Below are 18,822 nucleotides of genomic sequence, written 5' to 3'. Positions count from 1 at the left end.
TACATAAATCAAACCACCAGGTACCTCAAGTTCACATATCAGTTTGATATGGAGGGGATTAATTATCTAGATGTATATATATATATATATATATATATATATACAATGATGATCAATCTTTCCAATCCAAAATCTTTAGGAAGGACACTTTCAGCAATGGATACTTACACTTTGATAGTGCCCATTCATATTCCACCAAACGTAGTATAGTAAAGGGACGGTGTATTAGAGCTGCCAGAGTGACATCAGTGAAAGATTGTATGTTGAGTGAACTGGCATTCATTGGTCATTTATTTAGGGACAAAGGATATCCAATCCATATGATCAATGATGTAATTCAATACGTCACTAAAGAATGGGGCAAGAAATATCCCTCACTATTGGGTGTAGGATTGCAGACTACCAACAGAACACAAAATACTTACAACACCAACAGAGATGCTAAGGATGACAACTATATGAAGGCTTGTATTCTGAAATATGGTAAACACACTAAGGAGGTTAAGGAAATAATTACTTCTAATTGGAATTTACTAACAAGTGATGATGCAATCAAAGATAAAATATCGCACAGACCCCAGTTTGTGTACAAAACGGGGACTAATTTAAAAAGAATTATTGAAGTAAAATCCAATTATAAAAGGAAAGGGATTGTTAACAGATCAGGAACTAGGAAATGTGGGCATTGCAACTTTTGTAGGTACATTTTTGAAGACCAAACTATCACCTTGAAAAACAACATCAGTAGCAAGGTGAGATTTGGCTATGGCAACTGCCAGCCCCAACATCTGATTTATTTGGCACTATGCTGTTCCTGTCTGAATTACTATGTGGGGAAGACAGACAGTCGGTTAAAAAATAGGATCTACGACCACATCTATTGTATTAAGAAACAAGATGTTAATAATGCACTGTTCCGTCATTTAGCCAATAGTCCAGGGTGTACTGGCTTTAAATTTGCTATTCTAGAAGTAGTACTACCCAACCCTAGGGGGGTAATATCAAAGCGGTGGTTGGTGAAAAGGAAATCAAATGGCAGATTCAGCTTAATGCAGCCATTCCACCTGGTCTCAATGAAGTGATCCCCACCAAACCCCTAGTAAGAACATATTATACCAGGACAACCTATGTCTAGTGTTTATGTTTGTTTTTATTTTAATGTGTATTTTTACATATTTTTATATAACATATTTACAATATGTATTAAATAAGACTATATTCATAGTTTATAGGTTACTGTCTGAATATGATTGGACTTTTAATCACAGTGTTAATTTCTATTTTTAACAAAGACAATATTTCATTTTGACCTGTTCATGTGTGATACAAATCTTAACCGTATCAACTTTGATACTGGGAAGGACATCTGTTAGTTTTAGGTCATACATTTGTTAATTCAAGCATTTTATAGTGATTCTTTATTAATACATTTTTATAATTATACTGATAAGGTTAGTGAAACATTACAGGTACCATTGACCAGTATTATGTATTTTAGTACTGTGTATAAACAAGTGTGACAAAGTTATTTATTAATTAACTTAGTTTTAATTGAGCAGTCAGTTGAATGATTTTTGTAAAAGGCGGGCTTTTTTTGTATAAAAGAGAGGGTGATTCAGTTAACTATGTTCTGAAGAAGTCTTTATACCTAGATGAAAGTGCTTAACCCACGTTGTATTTTGTCCAAATAAAGAGTATTGAACTGTGCTTGGATCCTGCCTTCCTTGGATATATTGCTGATTTTATTCAGTTGTGGTTTGTTGGATTCCAGGGAAAACCTTCCTTTTACAATTTTATGAGTGCCCGTAGTTTTTTGCTAATACTGATCAGTGATGCCTTCCCTTTTTGGGATTTTGCTCTTTCATTTAGTAGCTTCCTCCTTCTATTGTATAGTTTGTTTATGGCTGGGGTCCACCAGACAGGACGTCTGCCTTTGGAGGATTAGGTCTTGGTTTTATTTGGGATCGCATGATCCATGCATTCCTGAAGGTGTTCATAGAATGCGTTTATAAAGGATTTTCCACAGGCCCGGGGGCTTTGAAGGATTCCACCTCGGTTTTGAGGAGTGTGAAATTTGCTTTAGATCAGTTTTTCACTGTGGTTTTCTGGGCAGGGGGTGGGGTCGGGATGTGAATATCCAGTGAGATTAGTTTATGGTCTGATCTTACCAGTGAGGGATACACTTCTGGTCTGGAGCATAGAGTCCCCATGTTGGTGATGATCAGGTCCAGTATGTTTTCTCCACTTGTGGGAGTGGTAACAAGTTGTTCCATAGCATTTGAGTTTATAAATTCTAGGAACCTTTGAGCTAGGGTGTTAGAGCTAGAGTAATGCTCCCAGTCTATGTTTGGGTAGTTGAAGTCGCCCAATATAATTGTGTTTGGAGAGACCTTCATATTTTCCAGTGTTCTCAGGAAGGCCGAGTGGGGTTCCTGGGTTTGGGAGGGTGGTCTGTAGCAGGCTATAAACTGGAAGGCAGTTTTACCCACTGTTAGTTGCACATGGATAGTCTCTGATGCTTCGTGCTTTGCCACCAACCTGGAGGTGTGGGTATCTTTGATGAATATCGATACTCTCCCTCCTACTCAGCCACACTACTCAGAGGGATAAGAGCAGCCTGTTGTATATCTTAGCCATAGGCTCCAACCTATGGAAGAATGTTATGCAGCTGTAGAAAAAGAATGCCTAGCCTGCAAAAACTTCAGCCCTATATCTGTATGGAAGGAAATTCACTGTGGTTACAGATCACAATCCCTTAACATGGTTACATCATGCCAGTCAGCAAAATCACAAGTTACTAAAGTGGAGTTTAGGATTGCAGAGCCAAAGAGGTGTCACCAATGCCAATGTAGATGGTCTGTCAAGACAGGGTATATTTTGTGTTTCCTAGGCAGGGTCTTTCCTCTAAAGTATCATTTCTCCAGGGTCACTTGAAAACTAGCTTGAGTCTTCAACGAGGGGAGAGAGGTGATGATTTGAGGTAGTGCCAGCTATGCCAGAGAGAGTAGGGCAGTGCATGTGTAATATCTACCAGCATAGCTAGCTGGAGTTTTGTAAATAATTTTGTCATTTGTATATCAAACTGATCTGTACAGATACTTGTGTTATAAATGTATTTGTAAAGCTGCTTGTGTTAAAAAGGTATCAACAGTGGGTCCTGCTGGACAGAAATTAAATGTACATTATATCAGACTATACTGTTGTAACTGAGGAAATGTGTGTGTGTGTGTGTGTATATATATATATATATATATATATATATATATATATATATATATATATATATATATATATGTGTGTGTGTTAACAAAGCATGCTGGAAGGGAAGGGAAGCTGAGCTGATCTTTACCCCTTAAGAAAAATAACCAGAAATTAAATGACTTGGTTTAGGCCATAAAGATTTTATATCACGGGCCTGAATGCAGCCCGAGACACAATGTCTGGGAAAGTCCTGGGCACTTATTGTCCTTAGTAGTGCCCTAATTGCTACCCTAGGGTGCCAAGGAATGGCTGGTTAATTTCTACAGGAGGGATAAAAGGTTTGGAATTGTTTTAGTCTCCAGATGCCTTAGCAAAGCCCTAGGTGTGTATTGTGACACATCTGTGCTAGATCCTGGTTCAGCTTCCAGTTGGAGGGATGATGTGGAAACCACAGCCAGGTGCCCAGATGTAATGTCATTCTATAGCCAGCACTGAAATTGTATTTAGATATTAGTGAAAGATGTGATAGTGACACTTGGCACTCCAATTGTAGAACTGAAAACAAAGGCAACTTGGTCACTTCATCTTGCCTTGCTCTACCCTGTAAGTAGGGGTAAGAGATTCCACAGTCTTCTTCTACTTTTGGCTTTTTCCTGGTTAGGGGTCACCACAGCGGATCACCTGCCTGCTCATGATTGGCAGTAGAGTTTTACAGTGTCGAGTTGCCAGCCCGGCGCCCAACCTTCTACAGAAGGCACACACATGCACACACTCACAACTAGGGCCAATTTAGAGTGTCCAATCCACCTACAGCATGTCTTTTGGGATGTGGGAGGAAACTGGAGCACCCGGAGGAAACCCATGTGACCACAGGGAGGACATGCAAACTCTGCACAGCAGGCACCCCAGCCAAGAATCAAACCGGAGAACCTCTTGCTGTGAGGTGGCAACGCTAACCACTGCACCACCGTGGCCACCCAGTAAGAGATTCCACAGTAAGTTAGGAAAATAGTGAGATTAGTTAAATATTGCTTTTCTGTATCTGTCCAAGTTTTTCCATCTGTGTTATTTTTTATATTTCCTGTGAATTGAAACTCCGCTGTTTATTGCACATAATTCATGTTTTTTATTTTATTGATTATTAAATATATCTATACCTTTCATTGTGGCTGGGCTTTTAAAAAATAGTTTAACCTTAGAGAGTAATTGTATTTATTTGGTGATACTGGCTTCATGCTCCTGAAAGCCTTGCCACTTGGAAACACTACCATTTGTATAAGTATTAATTTTACTTAGAGTAATTCGGTACCCTGGTAAGAGCCCTGAAGTAGCTGACTGGTGGCAATGAATCTACCTTATAGTCCGGGTGGAGGTGGCATAGCTAGTAAATCTGTCCCAGCCTTTCTGGGGTGTGTGTGTGCATGTGTCAGCTACCTGGAGCAGGGACACAGAACACTGGTTTCTGGAGAGACAAAGGTAAAGACTTATTTAGGGCTTGGAGAGGAAGTCTAGCCCTAGGTCTTGAGTGTGCTCTTATGGGAAATTGTATTTGGTGCCGAGAGCTTAATCTGAAAACACTGTGTGTATATTTTGTTTCTACATGAATGCCTCCACTAGTGTCAGTGGTGAGGATTGAGGCTCTTTGATTACTGGCCCAGAGGAGGAATGTCACACCATCTGCAGATGGGACAAAACACAAGGATCACCCTGTTTTTATGCAGATTGGATAGTCCAAAAATGTGTGAATGACTGACTTGGGAACAAAACAATAATCAAAAGCTGTGAAATCATCCCAGTGGAAGCAAACTCAATTAGAGCTACGTCTTTTGCTTTATAATCCCTTATCATAAAGCATACTTCCACCTCCGGATTACATTTTAATCAGAAAATAAATCAACATTTGAATAATATTTATTGTCCATAATGACTAGTGCCTTGCCTTTGCCAGCCTCCATGTAACTTCTGCCTCTGTCAATACCTAAATAATTTAAAAATTTATGGAGTTATAAAAATATGTTGCAGGTGTGTCTGACATTATATGAATATCCTTTTCACAGGTTGCCTCTAATATCACCAAAACTCAATGTAATACAGGGTTGAAGACACTTTGTTTAAATAATAAATTCCCATTTGACCCATTTAAATCACCAGTTGCAGCAATAATTTTCAAATTCAGCTGCCTTTGCATATAATGCTGTTATATGTTTGAGTTTTCTGTGTGTGCACAACTGTTACAGTTTCTTGTGGAGCTTTTGTCTATAGGCCACAATGGAAAAGAGATTTGTTTGCCCAGTCGGACTTTCCTAGCAAAGAAATGGAATAAACAAGTAATCCTGAGAGAGGTTAAAACATCAGCATCCCTAGATGTTCTATGAAAGATTGCAAGTCCTTTCTGCAATCACAGTTAATTCCATGTCAGTGAGAGGAATATTAGGTAAATGAATTACCCTTGAACTCTGTCCCCTCTATATCCTCACTGCTGATTTCTTCTGTTGCCTCAGTGATTCCAGTTGATCCATTGTTCTGGAGCCTGCCCAGTTCCCTGTAAGACTGGTTCTCTTGAAGGTTTAAGGTATTTTGCACAGGCGCACGACCTAGATGTTCTGAATAATGACGTTTTTCCTGCCTCTTGATTAGCTCTTCGTACCTGTTTGATGCCCATTGTTCATTTGGCAGCCGATCCAGGTGACTGTCTAGAGCGATGTTGCAGAATGTCAAGGATGGGTAGATGAACAAATGGCACAGCAGTGTAGCAGGAAGGCATTTTGTCTGGAAGACTAAGACTGATTTTGATTAGTTTGGTAGCAAGGTATATGGAGTTTTACATTGTACACTAGAAGAGCTGTTTAGAGATGAACTAAAACAGTATTATTTAGTGTGCATACCACAGTTGTTGTTGTTGTGTAACTCATTCTATGTTATCTGTAGTTATCCTACATATCTTTCTCAGTTCTCTGTCAAAACTGTATCTCTGTCCAGTTGTAGCCAAATATATTTAACTGACATCTTATTAAAAGACAGGTGACAAAGCATGTTGCTCTGTAACACCAGAAGGCTAGTTCTTGTAACTCCTTACCAAATTCCCTGATTTAAATAGGCAGCAAAATGGTGTGTAAACACTACTGCATTCCTTGGAAAGTAATTATTGCTACAGTAGCTGGTAATACGGCATATACTGGTCAGATGTCATGAACTGCAGTTGTTTTACGAGATCATTATCAGCAATAAAGAATAATCCAGGGTAGAAAACCAAACCAAAACGAACAATCCGCTGCTGAATAAACTACTTGAGAAATCAGGTTCTGCTTAGAAATCAGGTTCTTTAATGAAAATAATAAAATCACACAAGTGCTTTCACTCAGTCTATGCCGAGCTTTATCAACTTGATAAAACTCGGCATAGACCGAGTGAAAGCGCTTGTGTGATATTTCAGATGGATTATGTGTGTATCAAAAATTGACTCCTCACTTTCTCATACAATGTAACAACATTACACACATTTACATGATGTTCAATTCATTCACTTAATCTCAGTGTTTTCTTAACACATTATTAATTGTTGTCATTACAAAAAGACATTCACAAATATACGAATACTTTGCCTTCAAGATACACATAATGAGATAACAATGATAGTTGACATAGGTCAGTAAAATCAGAAATACGTACCAAGTATAATAAGGTATTAGACATCACAGTTACAAAGTCCTTGATATTGGGTTAATGGCACCATTAGTGACCATTTATAAATGTTAGCCCATCCATGGAGTCTTGTTCAGTCTACATCCTGAAACATTATCTTTTAGAGATCCATCACCTCACAAAACTTGTTACAGCAAGCATCCTACCGAAATCAAGTCCACTACTTTCCTACTGCTGAAATATCCAGTATGTATTGTTTAGGCATAAAGGAATATTGGCTGACTGACCCTCCAAAATGAGATTTGTTACAACAATTAATTTTGGTTACCAAACCCGTATATAAGCAAAAACCTTGTAACTTCACTTTAGATACCAGCCAACAAGCTTTACTGGTCACTATCACCTCAGAGTGCCTAAGAATACCAAAGCAGTTGACGTTCGACAGATTTCGGTAGGATGCTTGCTGTAACCTAAGAATGCCACTAAAGCTGGCAACACATTTGTAATTCACTACCTTCCTGTAACTTGGAACAACCTCCCAATGGCAAATGACGAGCTCCCTGAAATATCTTTACCTGAACCAGTTACACTGTGGGCCAGATTCCAAAACAGTTGCTCTCAGTGCAAGTCTGTTCTTATTCTGAAATACTTGCTCTCAGTGTAATTTATTTACTTTGAATTAAGGCCTATCTATAAACAGGCTTACACTGGAGGCCAGCTTCCTAAAGACTTGCTCTCAGTGTAAGTGCTCTAGTTTGTATATCTCACATCCTTCTATGATTAGGTCAAATTGACTATGTTCCATCTTTGGCAAAAGAGTAACCGTTTCATTATCTGTAGTTATTCATTTTGTTTTCATTGACTGCCAGTGCTATTTATCTACTAATTATCACCATATAATATGCAACAAATTAAGTTGGCGCACATGTTTATTAACTTTCTTACAATGCTGCTAATATTACTTCTAAATTAATTTTTTAACATTCCTTCATCTGCCATAATTAAGCACCACATAACGCTGTTAACTTTACAGCAACTGCACTGAAGGTCATTTGTATTTATTACAGTGACATTACTGCTTTTTGTTTTAGCCAGGTACAAATTATGCCATATATTGTATGAAGTGATTTACTGATTCTTAATTAGAATCTGTTTTGTGGTGGATTGTTTATGAAAACAAATTGGTATGTATCTGAATTCCAATGACACCTGTCAGCGTTTGTATTTATACCCCTGCATGTGCATTTTTATTATTATTATTACTGTGGGGGGGACTTTTCTCCTTGGATACTTCTGAAAACTGTCTTTGCCAGTAAGATAAACCTGAATAACAAAATATAACTACAATCATTGTGAACTGCAAGTGCTCTGAGACTATTGCTGGTATGACTGCACCAAATTTCTTCATGTAAGGTTTGGGATACTTCTATAATTTCGTGAGTTTTGCTATTCTATTTGTTTTATTTGACCTTATTTTTTTTTCTTTAAGCTTCAAAAGTTCTTGGCTAAGGTCAGTTAGAAAAAAACATTTCCATTTACTGATTGCAAATGAAGTAAATCTATCTAATTTAAAAGAAGAGTTGTGAAATATTCCTTTATTTAGGGCAGTCAGAACAGAAAAGGATTTAATAATTAGTGGCTTTTGAGTTGCAGACCCCTGCTGTAAATCTGAGCTTTGGAAGCGCCTCTCCATTACATCTTATCTGCTCATACTACTGGGCACTAAAAGATTTGGGAATGTGCACTGACTGTTGAAGCTTGAGTTAATCTGTTTCATATCATTCCACTCAATTAGTGCACACTACAATACAATCATTTCCCCCCATCTTACTTTTAAAATCTGTAATGTCTGGGACAATACTACCGAGCACTGGAGAGTCTAGGAACTCTTGGGGTTAGTTCTTCTGTTTTGCAGCTGGTGAGAGGAGCATTGATTCCTACCCTTTCTAGAGATCGCCAGCCACTGTAAACCCTGATGATTGCTTCTTAAGGAGACCGTTAGGGATTAATGCTACTGCTTTGCACCCGGAGAGAGAAGGACTAGAGGGACATGGATTCTTGGTGAACTCTGATTGGGCAATGTGTGCATGACACTTTCCTGACTGGCCTAGTTGCTTTTTTTTTTTTTTTTTTTTTTTTTTTGAGAACTTCGTTAAGACCTTTGTGCAGCTTGGCTATCTGTTGTGTCAAGCTGCCATATATGCTATCCAGGGTACTTGACAAGATCACAGCATGTGTACTGAACCCATTAAAATCTGGGACAGTGCTACTATTCATGAAGTAGCTTGGGATTAATGCTATTCTTTGGCTTCTGATGAGAGAAGGAGCAAAGGATCATTGATTCCTTGCTTTGTGCAGCTGTGGTGAGATCAGTGATAGTACCCAGGTAATAGCCAATAGGCAAATCACTATTCTACATTCTTGGCTGACCTAATTCCTTCTGTTCAGTAAATGCTGCTTAATTAGCTATCATCTAACCTCCCTTAAGCCTATCATTTTAAATATGTTGCCCATAAATCTTCAGGATCTACTATAATGCTCTCTGCAATCCTTGAGTACTGTGATGAGCTTTAGTCCTCCATCCTATGGCAACATAGCTCAAAAGTATGGTCTTACCCTGTCATGGCCAGTCTGATCACATTAAGTGTTCAAATCAGTGTAGCAGATGCCTTTTGCCTACTGTGATGGCTCATTGCTTGTATTAGTTCATAGTACAACCTGCAAGAGATGTAAATATTTAAGAAACATTGAGACAAACCTCTCACATCAACCAGCTATATAGGTAAGCATCATACATCTACAACACTGAATCACTCCCAAAACTCTACTAGGCCCATCAACTATGCTGAAGCTGTAAAGATAACATTTGCCAAAGAACACACACTAAAAGACACCTGCCTCCAGAAAACGAGGCAATGCCTACTCCTCCACATGCATGCAATGTAAATCTATGCAGCTTACCCAAGAATAACCAAGAAAGCAGACATACGCCTACAAGGTCTATGAATTCTGCACAGGGACGTATTTTAGCCATAGGTGACTCTGTAGTTGGGCATAGAGGCTCCACATTCCCTAGACTAGACAAGAACAGGGCAACTGTAAGATATCTGTTTGGTGACATGATTTGTGATGTCACAATGTCTCTCAGGGCCCCCTTAAAACAGACAAATATGACTATGGCCTAGTGATGGGCCATTTGAGTGTGACTGACCTGCTGTCCTGCAACCAGGACATGTAGAGAGCCATGACAGAACATGCTACACATGTGTTAGAGGCAGGAAAGTGGTCGTCTTGAGTAATATCTTGCCCTAAGCTAGAATGGTGCCTAGATACCAAGACAAGATGACTGGCTTTAAAAATTGGCTACATAGTTGGTGTCATTCTAAGGAAATCCATAATGTGTCAGCCTGAAATGAGGTAGATGGTATGATTTCTTATCTTTGTCATACGTGGCTTACACCTGTCAGACTAGGGCTACTGCATGCTGGTTAAAACATTTGCTGACTCTATAATGCCTTTTTTTTTTTTTTTTAGGAAGAGTCCCCATGTTGCATAACAAACTCAAACTTCAATTCAGACATCATCACAGTGGCACTACTACTACAAGTCTGACAGGAAAGATGCCTGAACTTGAGGCTATCTTGTAACTCAAAACATTCATATTTGTGCAGTTACTGAAATGTGGTTTCAGTGCAGTAACAGCACACCCTCTGTACCAGGGTTTTGTGTCTATCATCCCTTCAGGTCCTTGGGCAACTCTGGTGCAGTATTTGTCAAACATACCATCACCACACATTAAATTAAAAATTACCCTAAATTAGTTTCTTGAGATCCAAATCACCATTAACAAAGTCAGCTATTGCATCTTTGTTAGCTAGAGATCTCCAGCAATGCCCCCAAAGATCATGGAAATTATCTTCACACCATTGAGGGGTTAAATATCAAATCAAATACCTTCTTTCTAGGGTATTGCTTGTATAAGACATACGCAAACTTCCCACCAATCACCTGCAAATTCACTTTCACCAACAACTAAATGGCTGCATATAAAGTCTGTACCTGTCTACCCTAAACATAATGGTAAATTCAGGAATAAACCAAGGAACCTAAAAGTACTATTAGGAAATGTAGGACAGAGTACAAGAGTAAGGTCACTGCAGATAACCAAGGTGAACTACAAATCTTATGTCAGAAAATTAAGGAGTAATGTCCAACAATGCACTGAAATCATCTATAATATCATTGCACATTCTAATTTAAAGGATATAGCCAATATATTAGTAGACAATTTTAGTACTAACCTTATCCACATTGTTGTAACCAGTATCCCTGAAATCTCCTTGAAACAAGGCTTACAATTCTAAAAGACTAAAAGTAATACCTCTGTGACTAGACAACATTCCTTGCTGCACTCTTATCAGTACCATGTATGTACTATCTGAGTCTATGCTTTTCAGCTTCAGTCTGTTCCATACTTATCAATCTCTTAGCACAAGAAATCTGGACAAAGCCTAAAATAATGGGATGACAAAGATCCAAAAAATAGGAATAGATTTTACATATTGCTCTTATAAACATAAAAAGTTGCTGGAGTAAAATGATTTCGTGTTACCATGTATTTTCTGAAGGATAAGGATTCTGGAACTCAGTTGTATGTCACTATTTAGTGACTACAATCCTCAGTGATTTGTGAGAAAATCACATCACAAATTTTGTGAGGAACAGACCAAAAATATGAGGCAAAAATCTGGAAATTTTGTGAAAATTCTGGACAGTTGAGAGGTATGGACTGTCCACATGCCTTATACCTGATACCTGTTGAACAGCCATAGAGAATCTCCTAGATACAGGTGGCCTCTCTCTACAGATACAGGCAGTTACAAGCCCATCAGCCTCACCAGATTTATATGCTAAGATCTAAATTCCCTTCAGTTTAGTTTTGTGAGGGGCATTTGCTGTTTCCTGAATCTAATAAACTGCTTTAAAGAGGTTACACATGCTGTGGGCAGAGGTCAGACAGTACACATGATCTGGCCAAGACTTTTGACACTTGTTCCATGCTGGTATTATTAAAAAAAAATTATGATTTTAATGTAAATCTCTGTGTTTTCCACTGGATTGAAAATTGACTATTCAATAGATCCCAGGGTTGAGAAAATTTCTGGTACCCTCTCTCAATGTAAAAATTGCAACTTGTGGGGTACCACAGGGATCAGTGCTGGGGCCGCTCCTGTTTTCCATTTTAATTTGCAAACATCTGGTCTAATATCCCAGAAATGTGGTTGACTATATTTGCTGATGGCCGCAAGCTATCTGCTCATCCACTTTCACTAAATGGCTTCAGCAATGGCTGGAATATACTGAAAATTACCTCAAGTTAAATTAAAAAAGTGAGCATAGTAGCATTTTATAAATATATATATATATATATATATATATATATATATATATATATATATATATATGCTGTTGGCACCTAATATATTTTAAATGTGCTGCTCTTCAGATGGACATGCTCATAAAAGAAGTGGACAGTTATGCTGACAATTTTCTCTCATTCACTCAGGATTTCCTTACTCTGGTAGAAATGTGATATCTGGCCCAGTTAGTTTCCAAGGGAATGTCTTCAAGATCCAAAGATGTCATCCTGCCACTGTATTCTTCCTTTTATCAGATCGAACACTGAATATATTGTCGTCTTTGGACTTGTATATAAATGCATGCCTTCCCAAAGATATGTTACCAAGAAAATTGAAGACCTTAAATCTTTCAGCTATCCCAATAGATTATCTCAACTCTCATTATGGTTAGTAGCCTACAGGCGGCACCGAGGTGATCTGCATATTGATTTTGGAGCCTTGAAAGACCCAGTCATATTTGAGATTCTCTTTCTTTTCAAAACCGATGTATCTACAAACACGCACAGTAGAGTCCTTAATCTACACCATGAAATAAACGAAACTGACTGGAGCGATAGGTTCCTCACTCAAGGTATTCCTAGCCTGTGGAATAAGTTGCCACTACATATCAAAGTACTATTTTGACTACCTTAAGGATAGTCTTGTTTAGATGGATCGATACAAATTTATACCAGGATTGTCGCATACTGCCCTCCTTGACTAGTAAGGTAAACGCTATTAAGTGTCTGAAATGAAGGCATGAATTCTTAAGTGTGTCTACTTAAAGGTTTATATGGATATTCATCTTATGGTCCTCATAACTGCTTGCCCAGTATTGTTCTTGTAATAACTGAGGTATAAGACCATGTTTCCTTTGTTTTATAGTTAATCTAGCTGTTGGATGCTAATATACAGCCAGCAAATGTCAAAAAATAACACAAAGCAGCATGTGGGCAGGTAAAGCCTAATGTGCTCATTTTAACTTTGTTCAAGCACATTTGTTTGAGATGATTTAGTTGCCCATGTTTATTTGCTGTCAACTTATAGCAACAATGTGTGTGTGTGTGTGTGTGTGTGTGTGTGTGAGGGGGCTGAAATGGGAAGGATAATGACACACAATGATAGTAACATCAGAAGTTTTATCTGATTAATCATTCGGTTTGAGTCGAGTGCCCTTGTTTTTAGTATTTATTTAATTTTTTAATAGCTGCTCACTGGGGTAAAGTGGACTATTTTCAGACTTCGGATTAGTAAGGGGGCACCGCTGCAAGAAACAACTTATGTAAGCAACAACATTAAAATAAATATTTTTTCACTAAATTTGTCTAATCTGTTAAAATAAAATCCTGAATATTTTACATGTATGTCTTTAGTACTGATCATTTTGTTATATGTATCTTATTCTCATAATTAGAAATGCATCCTGAAATGTTTACATATATTGTTTTTGGTATCAGTATTCTGTTTTCCTTTCTTGCAGATTTGCATATCACTTAAGCTAGTTTTGAAGTCAACAAGGGATTACTACTACCCTAAACAGCCAAAGCAGAAACCTAGACTGATAAGTCTAACCTTTTCAGCCATCTTCCGTCCCAAGAGTTTTCTGCCTAAAGTAACAGCTGGAGGACATGTAACAGTAGTGTGGAAGTGCACCTTTAGCAGCAGGGACCTCTGTCACTGACATGGAGAAAGGTAGATGTGTAGCCTGGACAATGTTACTAACAGAAGTTAATCTGTGGTTTTCATGTTGTTGCTGCTAAAATTATTTACATGTGGATTATGAGGCTATATTTGATATGCAGCTTGATGATATGCTGGTAAATAATTTAATCACTAGATTCAAATACCCTCAATCCAACATTTATCAAGACCAACAGGCCAATGGCTTTCTTCTGTCCATCCTTTACTTTGAGTTCTGGCATTTTGTCAACTTTCAGTCCCAATATTTTCTTTTTTCTTATCTTCCTGCCTTCCATCATTATGAATACTGAGCAGACTCGAGCATTTTTTTTTTTTTTTGCAACATAATCATTTTATATTTAATTTACAACTGTCCTTTCTGATTTTGGCCAGAAAACCCATCATCTCTTCACTACAGCACTGCACAATATTAAAGGCTGGGCATTTTATGATTATAATAATACCAGCATCAAGCATCCCCCCTGACTAGTGGCTTAGCTGTGGATTGACATGACATTTGTTGAGGTGGATTTCTTATGCTGGACAATGAGTAGGCCATGGGTGCTGTTTTGACATGATATTCCACTCGTCATGGTTTGGGACCAGGACCAGTTCAGCTTGTTAAATCTTATCTTGGGTTTTTGGGCTCAGTGAGCTTCCAAATTAGCAGGACAGGTTTTTGAGAACTGTTTTTTCTATGTAGTTTTAAATGTCTTTAGTTACCATTGTTTTGAAGAAACCCTTTTTAGATTCTTCTAGTCCAGCTAATTTCCATTCTCCGCCATTTACCTTACTTTTATTGTAAGGTTATAGGGAAATATTTCATGTTCAGCTACATTCATTACTATGCTTCCTTTGACTTTCTGGACTCAAATTGGATAGTCTCCCTGCTGTGGAAAATCAAATGATTTGTGACCTCTTTCTACACAACAAATTGATGAACTGTCTGCATAACTATACTGTGGTCTTGTTTCCACTGTGTTCAATGATTTGCTGTTATTTCTGTGGGTAATTTTAACTCCTCATGTAGCTACTGGAAGAGACTTGTTTATATGGTGCTACAGGCCTCTATTTATTATTTTCCATAATGTGCACACTATTCTTACAAGATCCACAGTGGTGCAATGGTAGCATTGTTGCCTCACAGCAAGAGGTTCTCCCATTCGATTCTCGGCTGGATTGTGGGGAGTGCCTTCTGTGTGGAGTCTGCATGTCCTCCCTGCGGTTGGGTGGCATTTGAAAGACATGTGTAAATGGTCATGCCTTCGTTGAAGGTTGGATGTCGAGTTGGTACCTCGGCGTTCGTGAAAATCCACTGCCAATCATTAGCGGACCGGAGTTCCGCTGTGGCGACCCCTAACCGGGAAAAGCCGAAAGACAAACAACAGCACACTATTCTTACAAGATGCCATCAAAAGGGGAGAAGTATCTAGTAGGTTTACCTTCATAAGATTGAAGTGCACATCTGCAACAGTCAGATGTGCGAAAATATGATTTCAAAAGTTTGTAATAATAAGCTGTGACTTGCCAAAATCACAAATTCTGAGTGGAGATCACACTACAGTGGAGAATGGAACATGCAACCCTTTCCCTCACTGTAGTGCGATCTCTGAGTTAGTGTATTAAATAAGCAGGGGGTGTGCAGGGGGGCTTGCCCCCCTGCATAACGGTGTTTGAAGACATCCGGAAATGTCGGGTGTTTTGAAAACATTTGACATGCCCTACTTTAGTGGTGCAACTCTCAACTGCCAGAGTACATCAGCTCTGTAAATAAAAATCCCCCAAAACAAGTATGTGATGATCAGAACCCCCAACTCTTGCAAGAAAAATGGTGGAAAGAATGAGTCAATAGGGGATGGGGGGGTGCAGTGGTTAAAGGGAGGAGCGGGAGGAAGAATACCTAGCAAAACAAAATCATCTCTGATATTGCCAAGCCTGATGCAAAATTAAGTATATTCTTTTTGAGGAAACCTTAGAGTACAAAGCTGTTTTCATAGTAGCTCATAAAGTACACTAGGATGATATAGAATATGTATCAAGAAATGTACTCCAACTCTTGTGGGATTAATTTCCTATTTAGCAATTTGCCCATATCAGTTGCATCAGAAACTGAATCAAAATTAAAATGCTTGGAAATAGCTGGCTGTAATTCTCATGGTATGGCTACCTTTAGCAGAGTACTGTCTACTGACTAAAATCATCAGTAAATTATTAAACACTTTGATCCACTTCTTGGCATAAATTTGTGGAGCATACGAACTTTTCATCCATACAACTGGTGTGTCTATGACAGAGTTAGAGAATGTACAAGTAAGGTAAACTCTATTACTCTTGGACCACGGCCAGATCCTCCTTCTGTTCGCAGTGAACAACATCCCTCAAACTTCATATTTGCCCTACACAATCATCTCTTCTCCAACTGGATATGTAACTGTACAAAGCCACATACTACCGCCCACAAAGCCATTACCTGACCTTTTCTCCCCTCCAGTCTCGGCTGCCCACAATTACAATATTAACCTCGCTCATTACCTTGCATCGTCTCTATCTTCTCTAGCCTCTTGAACCCACTATCTCTCTATTTTATAGCATCACCCGGAGTTGCCTAACTTCCATCTCTTGTTCACCTTCACCAGAACTTGCCTAAATTAACTTTTTTTCACTCAAGACTTCTACTGACTAAAAAACATCTACACTGATTCCTTCTGCTACCTCCTAACACTTCTTTGCAACTTTCTCCTAACTGAATTTCCACTGGAACTTGTAATTGTACAATACTGATTTGTATTATATTTTCATTTAATTTGTGCCTTAGAGACAGTAACATTGGACTCCACTGTGTATAATAGAACCTGCTCATGCAAATTGTTCTGCATTCTTGCCTATTATGATGTACTTCATTGCAATTACTGTATTCTTATTGTTTTTTAATACTGTATTTTTTTTCTTGGAACTTGTTGGTTTTGTATTGCCTCACTGCAACTATTGTATTTTAATAATGTATTTTGTTTTGGTCTTGGAGCTTTGCTCCCTGAGCATCCACTGAAAATGGGCTCACTGTGGCCCAGTGGACTTTCCCGGTAAACAAATGTCAGTTGTTGTCTTTCGGCTTTTCCCGGTTAGGGGTTGCCACAGCGGAACTCTGGTCTGCTAATGATTGGTAGTTGATTTTTACGTGCCGAGTTACCAACCCTGATGCACAACCTTCAACGAAGGTACGCCCATTCCCGCATGTCTCCACGCAGAAGACGCTCTAGCTGACAATTGAACCGGACAGCGTCTTACTGTGAGGCGACAACGCTACTGCAGTACCACCACCACGGGTGGGTAAACAAATGTCAGTAAATAAATAAAATAAATAAATAAGTTGCATCATTTGTGCTCTCAGATTTTTTAATATCCTCATTTCAAGTGCACCTTCTGTTAATAAATAGGGAAAGAAATAAGCCACAGATAAACAGAAAAAAAGCTTTGAGGTAGCTGGGATAATCTTCATTGTTCCATCTGTGGTATCTATCCGTAATTTAAGACTCTAAGGGGAAAGAGGCGTTCAGTATGAAAGCACTTCAGAGAGCATCACCTGTACATGGTGATGCTAATATATATCAGATATATTGAGATGTTGAGGCAAATGTGTTGAACTGGTGTTTTTAGAATTTTATTAGTATTTTAGACTAGCATCACTTAATATGACTGCTAATCTATACCAAAATTAGCTGATGATTTTTGCAGCAACTTAATGTACCACTTGTGCCAATAAGAAAGAAGACATTTCTATTTCAAACATGTCAAAAAAACATTAAATTGCTTATTTTCCAGCTTGCAAACCTATGTGGAGATCAAAATAATGTTTATAAAAGAAAAATGAATGTTTTTAAGCAAAGGTTTGCTTTGCAAGGAAGTTTCTCTGAAACTTTCCAGGTCTGACTTTATTCAAATATATGGGGTGTGCCTGACATCAAGATTTGGGGTTTGAAATATACTGATGGTTTAAGTTTATTTTAATTAGGGATGTGCCCTGCCCTATTGGCACACACTGATGTTTTGAGTGTGACAGTTTTTTTGTGGTCCACATGAACATCTGGCCCTTACGAATGCATAGTGATTGTGCAGAAAGCAAGGCCTTACTTCGGTTTCCAAGGAAGCCTTAATGTATCATTTGCAATTAGTAACTTGAGATTGGTTTTAGTGAAGGGAACACATTTTCTCTAAAGAATTCAGAGAAAAAATGATTCTGCCTCTTGTTATGTAGGCTAGATAAGTAAGAAAGTATTAATATGTTATTCCTTCAGAATAATTTGTCTCTCTCTCACACACACACACACACACACACACACACACACACACACACACACACACACACACACACACACACACACACACACAATTTGAAGGCTCCTTAGTTTATTGGTTGCCTCTGATTCTTCTTAATGTTCCTGAATTGTAACGTTTTCCAGTTCTTATATAAATCTTTTGCACATTTATTAGGAACTACAGTAGGTTAAACTAGCCATTATATGAATACAATGATCATTATAAAAGAAGCAGCAGGACTATAGCTGAATGCATCTTAGCCCATCCGTCAGCTACAAATGTTACTGGTGAAAAGTATCTGCCAGGGAAGATCAGGAGTACATAAATACATGTACAGACTGTGCTCTGCAAAGAACTTTTACTCTGTGACAGGCTAAGATGAGAGGGAAAGACACTGATTGCTGCAAATGAAACAGCTCTTTGTGGTTGTTAATTAGCCTAGAGTAAACAAAAAATCAGCTCTGTACTTGGTAAAAAGTATATTCAGCTGCTGAGCCTGAAGAACATGGTCACCTTGTACAAGTGCTACTACCAATTGGACTGCTTATAAACATGTTTATACAGTTTGAGAGAAAAACTTTCTGAT

General features: G+C 38.3%; 1 long non-coding RNA gene across 1 annotated transcript in view; it reads left to right on the top strand.

Annotated features, from left to right (window-relative positions):
• LOC122791814 overlaps positions 1-18,822 on the top strand; it is a 251,138-nt gene that overhangs the window by 153,180 nt on the left and 79,136 nt on the right. The window contains exon 2 of the long non-coding RNA XR_006363201.1: positions 13,723-13,934. This is a non-coding gene — a long non-coding RNA (uncharacterized LOC122791814). The remainder of the gene's footprint in view (positions 1-13,722; positions 13,935-18,822) is intronic.

This window comes from Protopterus annectens, chromosome 17.part0, assembly GCF_019279795.1.
Source record: "Protopterus annectens isolate FY-2018-M chromosome 17.part0, PAN1.0, whole genome shotgun sequence".
In the NCBI taxonomy this organism is placed as follows: Eukaryota; Metazoa; Chordata; order Ceratodontiformes; family Protopteridae; genus Protopterus; species Protopterus annectens.
Note: the sequence above shows the minus strand (reverse complement) of the source record. Positions and strands in the feature narration are given on the sequence as shown.